The 11,996-nt window shown below is 55.4% G+C and overlaps 1 protein-coding gene across 6 annotated transcripts in view; it reads left to right on the plus strand.

Moving 5' to 3' along the window:
* Nucleotides 1-11,996, plus strand: part of LOC116937017 (transferrin receptor protein 2-like) — a 79,002-nt gene that overhangs the window by 5,847 nt on the left and 61,159 nt on the right. For 5 of the 6 annotated variants that reach the window (XM_076058490.1, XM_076058495.1, XM_076058494.1 and 2 more), the window contains exons 2-4: nt 6,358-6,471; nt 9,157-9,361; nt 10,616-10,885. The gene's annotated coding sequence lies outside the window, so the exon portion shown is untranslated. The remainder of the gene's footprint in view (nt 1-6,357; nt 6,472-9,156; nt 9,362-10,615; nt 10,886-11,996) is intronic. The other variant, XM_076058493.1, reaches the window with a different exon arrangement.

Raw genomic sequence — 11,996 nt, forward strand, 5'->3', positions numbered from 1 at the left:
CACCACCCTATCAACATCACCACCACACCATCACCACCACCCCATCAACATCACCACCACCCATCAACATCACCACCACCCCATCACCACCACCCCATCAACATCACCACTATCCCATCACCACCACCCCAGCACCATCACCACCATCACCATCACCACCACACCATCACCATCACCACCAGCCCATCACCACCACCCCATCAACATCACCATTACCCCATCACCACTACCCCATCACCATCACCACTACCCCATCACCACCACCCCATCACCATCACCACTACCCCATCACCACCACCCCATCACCATCACCACTACCCCATCACCACCACCCCATCACCATCACCACCACCCCATCACCACCACCCCATCACCATCACCACTACCCCATCACCACCACCCCATCACCACTACCCCATCACCACCACCCCATCACCATCACCACTACCCAATCACCATCACCACTACCCCATCACCATTCAGTGTGGTAGCAGCAGCAGTGAGTATCTGAACAACTGGTGCTGGGCCTCACCCACTCATTCATTGACTCATTCACTCACTCATTCACTCATTCATTCACACTCATTCATTCACTCATTCACTCAAACGCATTCACTCACTCATTCACTCACACACCCACTCATTCACTCATTCATTCACACTCACACACCCACTAATTCACTCATTCATTCACACACCCACTAATTCACTCATTCACTCACATGCATTCACTCACGCACTCATTCACTCACACACTCATTCACTCACACACCCACTCATTCACTCACACACCCACTCATTCACTCACACACCCACTCATTCATTCACCCACCCACTCATTCACTCACTCACCCACTCATTCACTCACCCACCCACTCATTCACTCACCCACCCACTCATTCACTCACACACTCACTCATTCACTCACCCACCCACTCATTCACTCACCCACCCACTCATTCACTCACACACTCACTCATTCACTCACACACTCACTCATTCACTCAAACACCCACTCATTCACTCACACACCCACTCATTCACTCACAAACCAACTTGCCTACCCACTCAATTCACTCACACACCCACTCACACACCCACTCACACACCCACTCATTCACTCACACACCCACTCATTCACTCACAAACCAACTTACCTATCCACTCATTCACTCACACACCCACTCACACACCCACTCACACACCCACTCATTCACTCACCCACCCACTCATTCACTCAAACACCCACTCACACACCCACTCCATTCACTCACCCACTCATTCACACTTTCACTCACACACCCACCCATTCACTCACACACCCACTCATTCACTCACCAAGCCACTCAGGTTGTGAGTTTATCTGGAGAGCATCTAATCTAAGGGTGCATTCCTGCAGACTCACCACACAGAGACCTACAGACTGATCACACAGAGACCTACAGACTGATCACACAGATATCCACAGACTCACCACACAGAGACCTACAGATTCACCACACAGAGACCCACAGACTCATCACACAGAGACCCATAGACTCACCACACAGAGACCTACAGACTGATCACACAGATATCCACAGACTCACGACACTGAGACCCACAGACTCATCACACAGAGACCCACAGACTCACCACACAGAGACCCATAGACTCATTACACAGAGACCCACAGACCCACCACACAGAGACCTACAGACTGATCACACAGAGACCCACAGACTCATCACACAGAGACCCACAGACTCACCACACAGAGACCCACAGACTCATCACACAGAGACCCATAGACTCATCACACAGAGACCCACAGACCCACCACACAGAGACCTACAGACTGATCACACAGATATCCACAGACTCACCACACACAGATATCCACAGACTCACCACACACAGATATCCACAGACTCACCACACAGACACCCACAGACTCATCACACAGAGACCCACAGACCCACCACACAGAGACCTACAGACTGATCACACAGATATCCACAGACTCACCACACAGAGACCCACAGACTCACCACACAGAGACCCACAGACTCATCACACAGAGACCCATAGACTCATTACACAGAGACCCACAGACCCACCACACAGAGACCTACAGACTGATCACACAGAGATCCACAGACTCACCAAGAAGACCCACAGACTCACCACACAGAGACTCACAGACTCACCACACAGAGACCCACAGACTCACCACACAGAGACCCACAGACTCACCACACAGAGACACACAGACTCACCACACAGAGACCCACAGACTCACCACACAGAGACCCACAGACTCACCCCACAGAGACCCACAGACTCTTCACGCAGAGACCCACAGACCCACAGACTCACACAGAGACCCACAGACTCACCACACAGAGACCCACAGACTCATCACACAGAGACCCACAGACCCACCACACAGAGACCTACAGACTGATCACACAGATATCCACAGACTCACCACACAGAGACCCACAGACTCACCACACAGAGACCCACAGACTCATCACACAGAGACCCATAGACTCATTACACAGAGACCCACAGACCCACCACACAGAGACCTACAGACTGATCACACAGATATCCACAGACTCACCACACAGAGACCCACAGACTCACCACACAGAGACCCACAGACTCACCACACAGACACCCACAGACTCATCACACAGAGACCCACAGACCCACCACACAGAGACCTACAGACTGATCACACAGACACTCACAGACTCACCACACAGAGACCCACAGACTCACCACACAGAGACCCACAGACTCACCACACAGAGACCCACAGACTCACCACACAGAGACCCACAGACTCACCACACAGACACCCACAGACTCACCTCACACAGAGACCCACAGACTCACCACACAGAGACACCCACAGACTCACCTCACACAGAGACACACAGACTCACCACACAGACACCCACAGACTCACCACACAGAGACCCACAGACTCACCACACAGAGACCCACAGCCTCACCACACAGAGACCCTCAGCCTCACCACACAGAGACCCACAGACTCACCACACAGAGACCCACAGCCTCACCACACAGAGACCCACAGACTCACCACACAGACACCCACAGCCTCACCACACAGAGACCCACAGACTCACCACACAGAGACCCACAGGCTCACTACACAGAGACCCACAGACTCACCACACAGAGACCCACAGCCTCACCACACAGAGACCCACAGCCTCACCACACAGAGACCCACAGACTCACCACACAGACACCCACAGCCTCACCACACAGAGACCCACAGACTCACCACACAGAGACCCACAGACTCACCACACAGAGACCCACAGACTCACCACACAGACACCCACAGACTCATCACACAGAGACCCACAGACCCACCACACAGAGACCTACAGACTGATCACACAGACACTCACAGACTCACCACACAGAGACCCACAGACTCACCACACAGAGACCCACAGACTCACCACACAGAGACCCACAGACTCACCACACAGAGACCCACAGACTCACCACACAGACACCCACAGACTCACCTCACACAGAGACCCACAGACTCACCACACAGAGACACCCACAGACTCACCTCACACAGAGACACACAGACTCACCACACAGACACCCACAGACTCACCACACAGAGACCCACAGACTCACCACACAGAGACCCACAGCCTCACCACACAGAGACCCTCAGCCTCACCACACAGAGACCCACAGACTCACCACACAGAGACCCACAGCCTCACCACACAGAGGACCCACAGACTCACCACACAGACACCCACAGCCTCACCACACAGAGACCCACAGACTCACCACACAGAGACCCACAGGCTCACTACACAGAGACCCACAGACTCACCACACAGAGACCCACAGCCTCACCACACAGAGACCCACAGCCTCACCACACAGAGACCCACAGACTCACCACACAGACACCCACAGCCTCACCACACAGAGACCCACAGACTCACCACACAGAGACCCACAGACTCACCACACAGAGACCCACAGACTGACCACACAGAGACCCACAGACTCACCACACAGAGACCCACAGACTCACCACACAGAGACCCACAGATTCACCACACAGACACCCACATGCTCACCACAGAGACCCACAGAGACCCACAGACTCACCACGCAGACACCCACAGACTCACCACACAGAGACCCACAGACTCACCACACAGATACCCACAGACTCACCACACAGAGACCCACAGACTCACCACACAGAGACCCACAGACTCACCACACAGAGACCCACAGACTCACCACACAGAGACCCACAGACTCACACGGACACCCACAGACTCACCACACAGACACCCACAGACTCACCACACAGAGACCCGTAGACTCACCACACAGAGACCCACAGACTCACCACACAGACACCCACAGCCTCACCACACAGAGACCCACAGACTCACCACACAGAGACCCACAGACTCACCACACAGACACCCACAGCCTCACCACACAGAGACCCACAGACTCACCACACAGAGACCCACAGACTCACCACACAGAGACCCACAGACTCACCACACAGAGACCCACAGACTCACCACACAGAGACCCACAGACTCACCACACAGACACCCACAGACTCACCACACAGAGACCCACAGACACACACAGACACCCACAGCCTCACCACACAGAGACCCACAGACTCACCACACAGAGACCCACAGAGACCCACAGACTCACCACACAGAGACCCACAGACTCACCACACAGAGACCCACAGACTCACCACACAGAGACCCACAGACTCACCACACAGAGACCCACAGACTCACCACACAGAGACCCACAGACTCACCACACAGAGACCCACAGACTCACCACGCAGAGACCCACAGACTCACCACACAGAGACACACAGACTCACCACAGACACCCACCGACTCACTCACACAGAGACCCACAGACTCACCACACAGAGACCCACAGACTCACCACACAGAGACCCACAGACTCACCCACAGAGACTCAGACTCACCACACAGAGACCCACAGACTCACCACACACAGAGATCCACAGACTCACCACACAGACCCACAGACTCATCACACAGAGACCCACAGACTCACCACACAGAGACACACAGACTCACCACACAGAGACCCACAGACTCACCACACAGAGACCCACAGACTCACCACACAGAGACCCACAGACTCACCACACAGAGACTCACAGACTCACCACACAGAGACCCACAGCCTCACCACACAGAGACCCACAGACTCACCACACAGAGACCCACAGACTCACCACACAGACACCCACAGCCTCACCACACAGAGACCCACAGACTCACCACACAGAGACCCACAGACTCACCACACAGACCCACAGACTGACCACACAGAGACCCACAGACTCACCACACAGAGACCCACAGACTCACCACACAGAGACCCACAGATTCACCACACAGACACCCACATGCTCACCACAGAGACCCACAGAGACCCACAGACTCACCACGCAGACACCCACAGACTCGCCACACAGAGACCCACAGACTCACCACACAGATACCCACAGACTCACCACACAGAGACCCACAGACTCACCACACAGAGACCCACAGACTCACCACACAGAGACCCACAGACTCACCACACAGAGACCCACAGACTCACACGGACACCCACAGACTCACCACACAGACACCCACAGACTCACCACACAGAGACCCGTAGACTCACCACACAGAGACCCACAGACTCACCACACAGACACCCACAGCCTCACCACACAGAGACCCACAGACTCACCACACAGAGACCCACAGACTCACCACACAGACACCCACAGCCTCACCACACAGAGACCCACAGACTTACCACATAGACACCCACAGACTCACCACACAGAGACCCACAGACTCACCACACAGAGACCCACAGACTCACCACACAGAGACCCACAGACTCACACGGACACCCACAGACTCACCACACAGAGACCCACAGACTCACCACACAGAGACCCACAGACTCACACGGACACCCACAGACTCACCACACAGAGACCCACAGACTCACCACACAGAGACACACAGACTCACCACACAGTCACCCACAGACTCACCACACAGACACTCACAGACTCACACGGACACCCACAGACACTCACACAGAGACCCACAGACTCACCACACAGAGACTGCGTGTAAGCGAGTTTCTCTGTTGATCTACCGTAATCTCATCTCCGGGGTGGGTGCATTCCTGTGTGCACAGCTGATGATCCTCATCCAACCTCATTTCCCCCCTCCTCCTCCTCCTCGTGGTCTCCTATCTCAGGGTCGTAGGCGTTACGTTGGGCTAGAGTGGAGCCAGAGAGAGAGGGAGATTGTTCCAAACCATCGCTGATTGCCGTCTCCCTGATAGCAGTCGCAGGGAGAGACGGACAGACTGGTAAATAGACACAGAAACACAGACACAGACACACACAGACAGACACACAGACACACACACAGACACACACACAGACACAGAGACACACAGACACACAGACGCAGAGACACACACACAGAAACACAGACAGACACACACAGACACACACAGACAGACAAACACATACAGACACACAGAGACACACAGACACACAGACAGACACACAGACAAACACACAGACAGACACACACACAGAGACACACAGACACACAGGCACAGAGAGACACACACACACAGACACACAGACAAACACACAGACAGACACACAGACAGACACACACACAGACACACAGACAGACACACAGAGACACAGAGACACACAGACACACACAGAGACACACATACAGACACACACATACAGACACACACATACAGACACACACATACAGACACACACATACAGACACAGACACACACACAGAGACACAGAGACACACACACAGAGACACACAGAGACACACACACAGACAGACACACACAGACAGACACACACACAGACAGACACACACAGAGCCACACAGACACACAGAGACACACACACACAGACACACACACAGACACACACACAGACACACAGACAGACACACAGACAGACACACACACAGACACACACACAGACAGAGACACACAGAGACAGACAGACACAGACACACAGTGACACACACAACCAGACACACAGAGACACACACACAGAGACACACAGACACACAGAGACACAGACACAGAGACACAGACACAGAGACACAGACACAGAGACACACAGACACACAGACACACACAGACACACAAGACACACAGAGACACACCCACACAGAGACACACACCAGGAGACACACAGAGACACACACAGATACAGACACACAGAGACACAGAGACACACCCACACAGAGACACACACCAGGAGACACACAGAGACACACACAGATACAGACACACAGAGACACACGCACACAGAGACACACACACAGAGACACACAGAGACACACACAGATAAAGACACACAGAGACACAGACACACAGAGACACACAGACAGACACACAGAGACACACAGACAGACACACAGAGACACACACACACAGACAGACACACAGAGACACAGCACACAGAGACACACACACAGACACACAGAGACACACACAGACAGACACACACACACAGACACACAGAGACACACACACAGACACACAGACAGACACAGACACACAGACACAAACACACAAGAGACACACACACACAGAGAGACACACACACAGAGACACACACAGAGACACAGACAGACACACAGAGACACAGACACACACAGACACACAGACAGACACACAGAGACACACCCACACAGAGACACACACAGATCCACACAGAGACACACACAGATACAGACACACAGAGACACAGGCACACAGAGACACAGACACACAGAGACACACACACAAAGACACACACAGACAGACACATAGAGACACACACAAACAGACAGACACACAGAGACACAGACAGACACACAGAGACACACACACAGAGACACACACAGACACACAGAGACACACACACAGACAGACACACAGAGACACACACAGACACACAGAGACACACACACAGACACACAGAGACACACACACAGAGACACACACACAGACAGACACACAGAGACACACACAGAGACACACACAGAGACACACACAGAGACACACACACACAGAGACACAGAGACACACAGAGACACACACAGACACAAACACACAAGAGACACACAGACACACAGAGACACACACACAGAGACACACACACAGAGACACACACACAGAGACACACACAGAGACACACACACAGAGACACAGAGACACAGACAGACACACACAGAGACACACACACAGAGACACACAGAGACACACAGAGACACAGACACACAGACAGAGACACAGAGACACAGACAGAGACAGACACAGAGACAAACAGAGACACAGACACAGACAGAGACACACAGACAGAGACACATAGACAGAGACACAGAGACACAGACAGACACAGAGACACACAGACAGAGACAGACTGTCGTGACGAGGTTGTTTACGTGTTAATGTGTGTATGTGTGTATGTGTTAATGTGTGTATGTGTGTATGTGTTAATGTGTTGTGTGTATTTGTTTGTGTGTTTATGTTTGTGTGTATGTGTTAATGTGTGTATGTGTTATTGTGTTAATGTGTGTATGTTTGTGTGTATGTGTTAATGTGTGTGTGTTAATGTGTTAGTGTGTTTGTGTGTGTTAATGTGTGTATGTGTTAATGTGTGTATGTGTTAATGTGTATATGTTTGTGTGTATGTGTTAATGTGCGTGTGTTAATGTGCCAATTTGTTGTGTGTGTTAATGTGTGTATGTGTTAATGTGTGTATGTGTTAATGTGTTAATGTGTGTATGTTTGTGTGTATGTGTTAATGTGTTAATGTGTGTGTGTTTTAACGTGTTAATGTGTGTTTGTGTTATGTGTATTTATGTATGTGTATGTGTGTATGTGTTAATGTGTGTATGTGTTAATGTGTGTGTGTGTTAATGTGTATGTGTTAATGTGTGTATGTGTTAATGTGTATGTGTTATTGTGTTTGTGTTTGTCTCTCTGTGCCACCGTTCCTCACGCTCTGCCCACCAGCGAGTGGAGTCTTCGGCCTTGGTGATCGTCGCCGCCGACGTCGTCGCCGCCGACGTCATCGCCGCCGTCATCTCTGACGTCATCTCTGACGTCATCGCCGCCGTCATCTCTGACGTCATCTCTGACATCGTCGCCGCCGGCGTCACCGTCGCTGTGGTGACAGCGACTCAAGATGGCCGCTCTTGCGAGGCAACTGGCCGGCAGGGTGAGCACTGTGCGGGACTCTGACACCCACGTGGTGCCTGTGCCAGGCTAGGTGCACACGCCACGCCGGGTGTGGTCGTGGTTGTGGTGACCCCTGCTCACCCCACTCCCCCAAATCACCCCACCCCACCCATACCACCCACACACCCCACTCACCCACTCACCCACCTACTCACCCACCGACCCACTCACCCACCCACTCACCCACCCACTCACTCACCCAACCACCCACTCACCCAACCACCCACTCACCCACCCACCCACCCACTCACCCACCCACTCACCCACCCACCCACGCACTCACTCACGCACTCACCCACCCACCCACTCACTCACTCATTCACCCACCCACTCACTCACCCACCCACCCACCCACTCACTCACCCACCCACTCACTCACCCCACCCACCCACCCACTCACTCACTCACTCACCCACTCACCCACCCACTCACTCACCCACTCACCCACTCACTTACCCACTCACCCACCCACTCACTCACCCACTCACTCACTCACCCACTCACCTACTCACCCACTCACTCACCCACCCACTCACTCACTCACCCACTCACCCACTCACTCACCCACCCACTCACTCACCCACTCACTCACTCACCCACCCACTCACCCACCCACTCACTCACCCACTCACCCACCCACCCACCCACTCACCCACCCACCCACCCACTCACCCACTCACTCACTCACTCACCCACCCACTCACTCACCCACCCACCCACTTACTCACCCACCTACTCACCCACCCACTCACCCACCCACCCACTCACCCACCCACCCACCCACTCACCCACTCACTCACTCACCCACCCACCCACCCACTCACCCACTCACCCACCCACCCACTCACCCACTCACTCACCCACCCACCCACCCACCCACTCACCCACCCACTCACCCACCCACACACCCACCCACCCACTCACTCACCCACCCACCCACCCACTCACCCACTCACCCACCCACTCACCCACCCACCCACTCACCCACCCTCTCACCCACCCACTCACTCACCCACCCACTCACTCACCCACCCACCCACTCACCCACCCACTCACTCACCCACCCACTCACTCACCCACCCACTCACTCACCCACCCACTCACTCACCCACTCACCCACCCACCCACCCACTCACCCACCCACCCACTCACTCACCCACCCACTCACTCACCCACTCACCCACCCACCCACCCACTCACCCACCCACCCACCCTCTCTCCGTGTGTGGTGTAGTTGGGCCTACAAAGTGCCCCCTACTCGCGCTACTCCAACGCCAGCGGTGGGGGTCCAGCGGAGGAGGAGGAGGAGGAGGGGGAGGGGGGGGAGGAGGGAGTGGGGGGGGGCCACGATGAAGAGGTTGGAGGGGGGAGGGGCCGCCCCCACAGCTCCCCCCAGTTCTGCCTGGAGGAGCCCCCCACCACTGTGAGCAGGAAGAGCGGCGCTGGGGGAGGCCACAGGCCGGCTTGGAGACTCATAGGGGGGCTGTGCTGGTCTTCACCATCGGTGGGTGGGTGGTGGGTGGGTGGGTGAGTGAGTGGGTGGGTGAGTGGGTGGGTGGGCGAGTGGGTGGGTGAGTGAGTGGGTGGGTGAGTGGGTGAGTGGGTGGGTGAGTGAGTGAGTGAGTGGGTGAGTGGGTGGGTGAGTGAGTGGGTGGGTGGGTGGGTGAGTGAGTGGGTGGGTGGGTGGGTGGGTGAGTGAGTGGGTGGGTGGGTGAGTGAGTGAGTGGGGGGTGAGTGGGTGGGTGGGTGGGTGAGTGGGTGGGTGAGTGGGTGAGTGGGTGAGTGAGTGGGTGGGTGAGTGGGTGGGTGGGTGAGTGGGTGGGTGAGTGGGTGAGTGGGGGGGTGAGTGAGTGGGTGGGTGGGTGGGTGGGTGGGTGGGTGAGTGGGTGGGTGGGTGAGTGGGTGGGTGGGTGAGTGGGTGGGTGGGTGGGTGAGTGAGTGGGTGGGTGGGTGAGTGGGTGAGTGAGTGGGCGGGTGGGTGGGCGAGTGGGTGGGTGAGTGGGCGGGTGGGTGGGTGGGCGGGTGGTGGGTGGGTGAGTGGGTGGATGGGTGAGTGGGTGGGTGGGTGGGTGAGTGAGTGGGTGGGTGGGTGAGTGAGTGGGTGGGTGAGTGAGTGAGTGGGTGAGTGGGTGGGTGAGTGGGTGAGTGGGTGGGTGAGTGGGTGAGTGGGTGAGTGGGAGGGTGAGTGGGTGAGTGGGTGGGTCGGTGGGTGGGTGGGTGGGTGAGTGGGTGGGTGGGTGAGTGGGTGGGTGGGTGAGTGGGTGGGTGGGTGGGTGAGTGGGTGGGTGGGTGGGTGAGTGAGTGGGGGGTGGGTGGGTGAGTGGGTGGGTGGGTGAGTGAGTGGGTGAGTGGGTGAGGGGTGGGTGAGTGGGTGAGGGGGGGTGAGTGGGTGAGGGGGTGGGTGAGTGGGTGGGTGGGTGGGTGAGTGAGTGAGTGAGTGGGGGGGTGAGTGGGTGGGTGAGTGGGTGGGTGAGTGAGTGGGGGGGTGAGTGGGTGGGTGAGTGAGTGAGTGGGTGGGTGAATGGGTGAGTGGGTGGGTGAGTGAGTGAGTGGGTGGGTGGGTGGGTGAGTGAGTGAGTGGGTGAGGGGGGGGGTGAGTGGGTGGGTGGGTGGGT

The sequence above is a fragment of the Petromyzon marinus genome (assembly GCF_048934315.1).
Source record: "Petromyzon marinus isolate PM22_M1 ecotype Great Lakes invasive population chromosome 75 unlocalized genomic scaffold, UKy_Petmar_22M1.pri1.0 chr75_unloc.5, whole genome shotgun sequence".
NCBI lineage: Eukaryota > Metazoa > Chordata > Hyperoartia > Petromyzontiformes > Petromyzontidae > Petromyzon > Petromyzon marinus.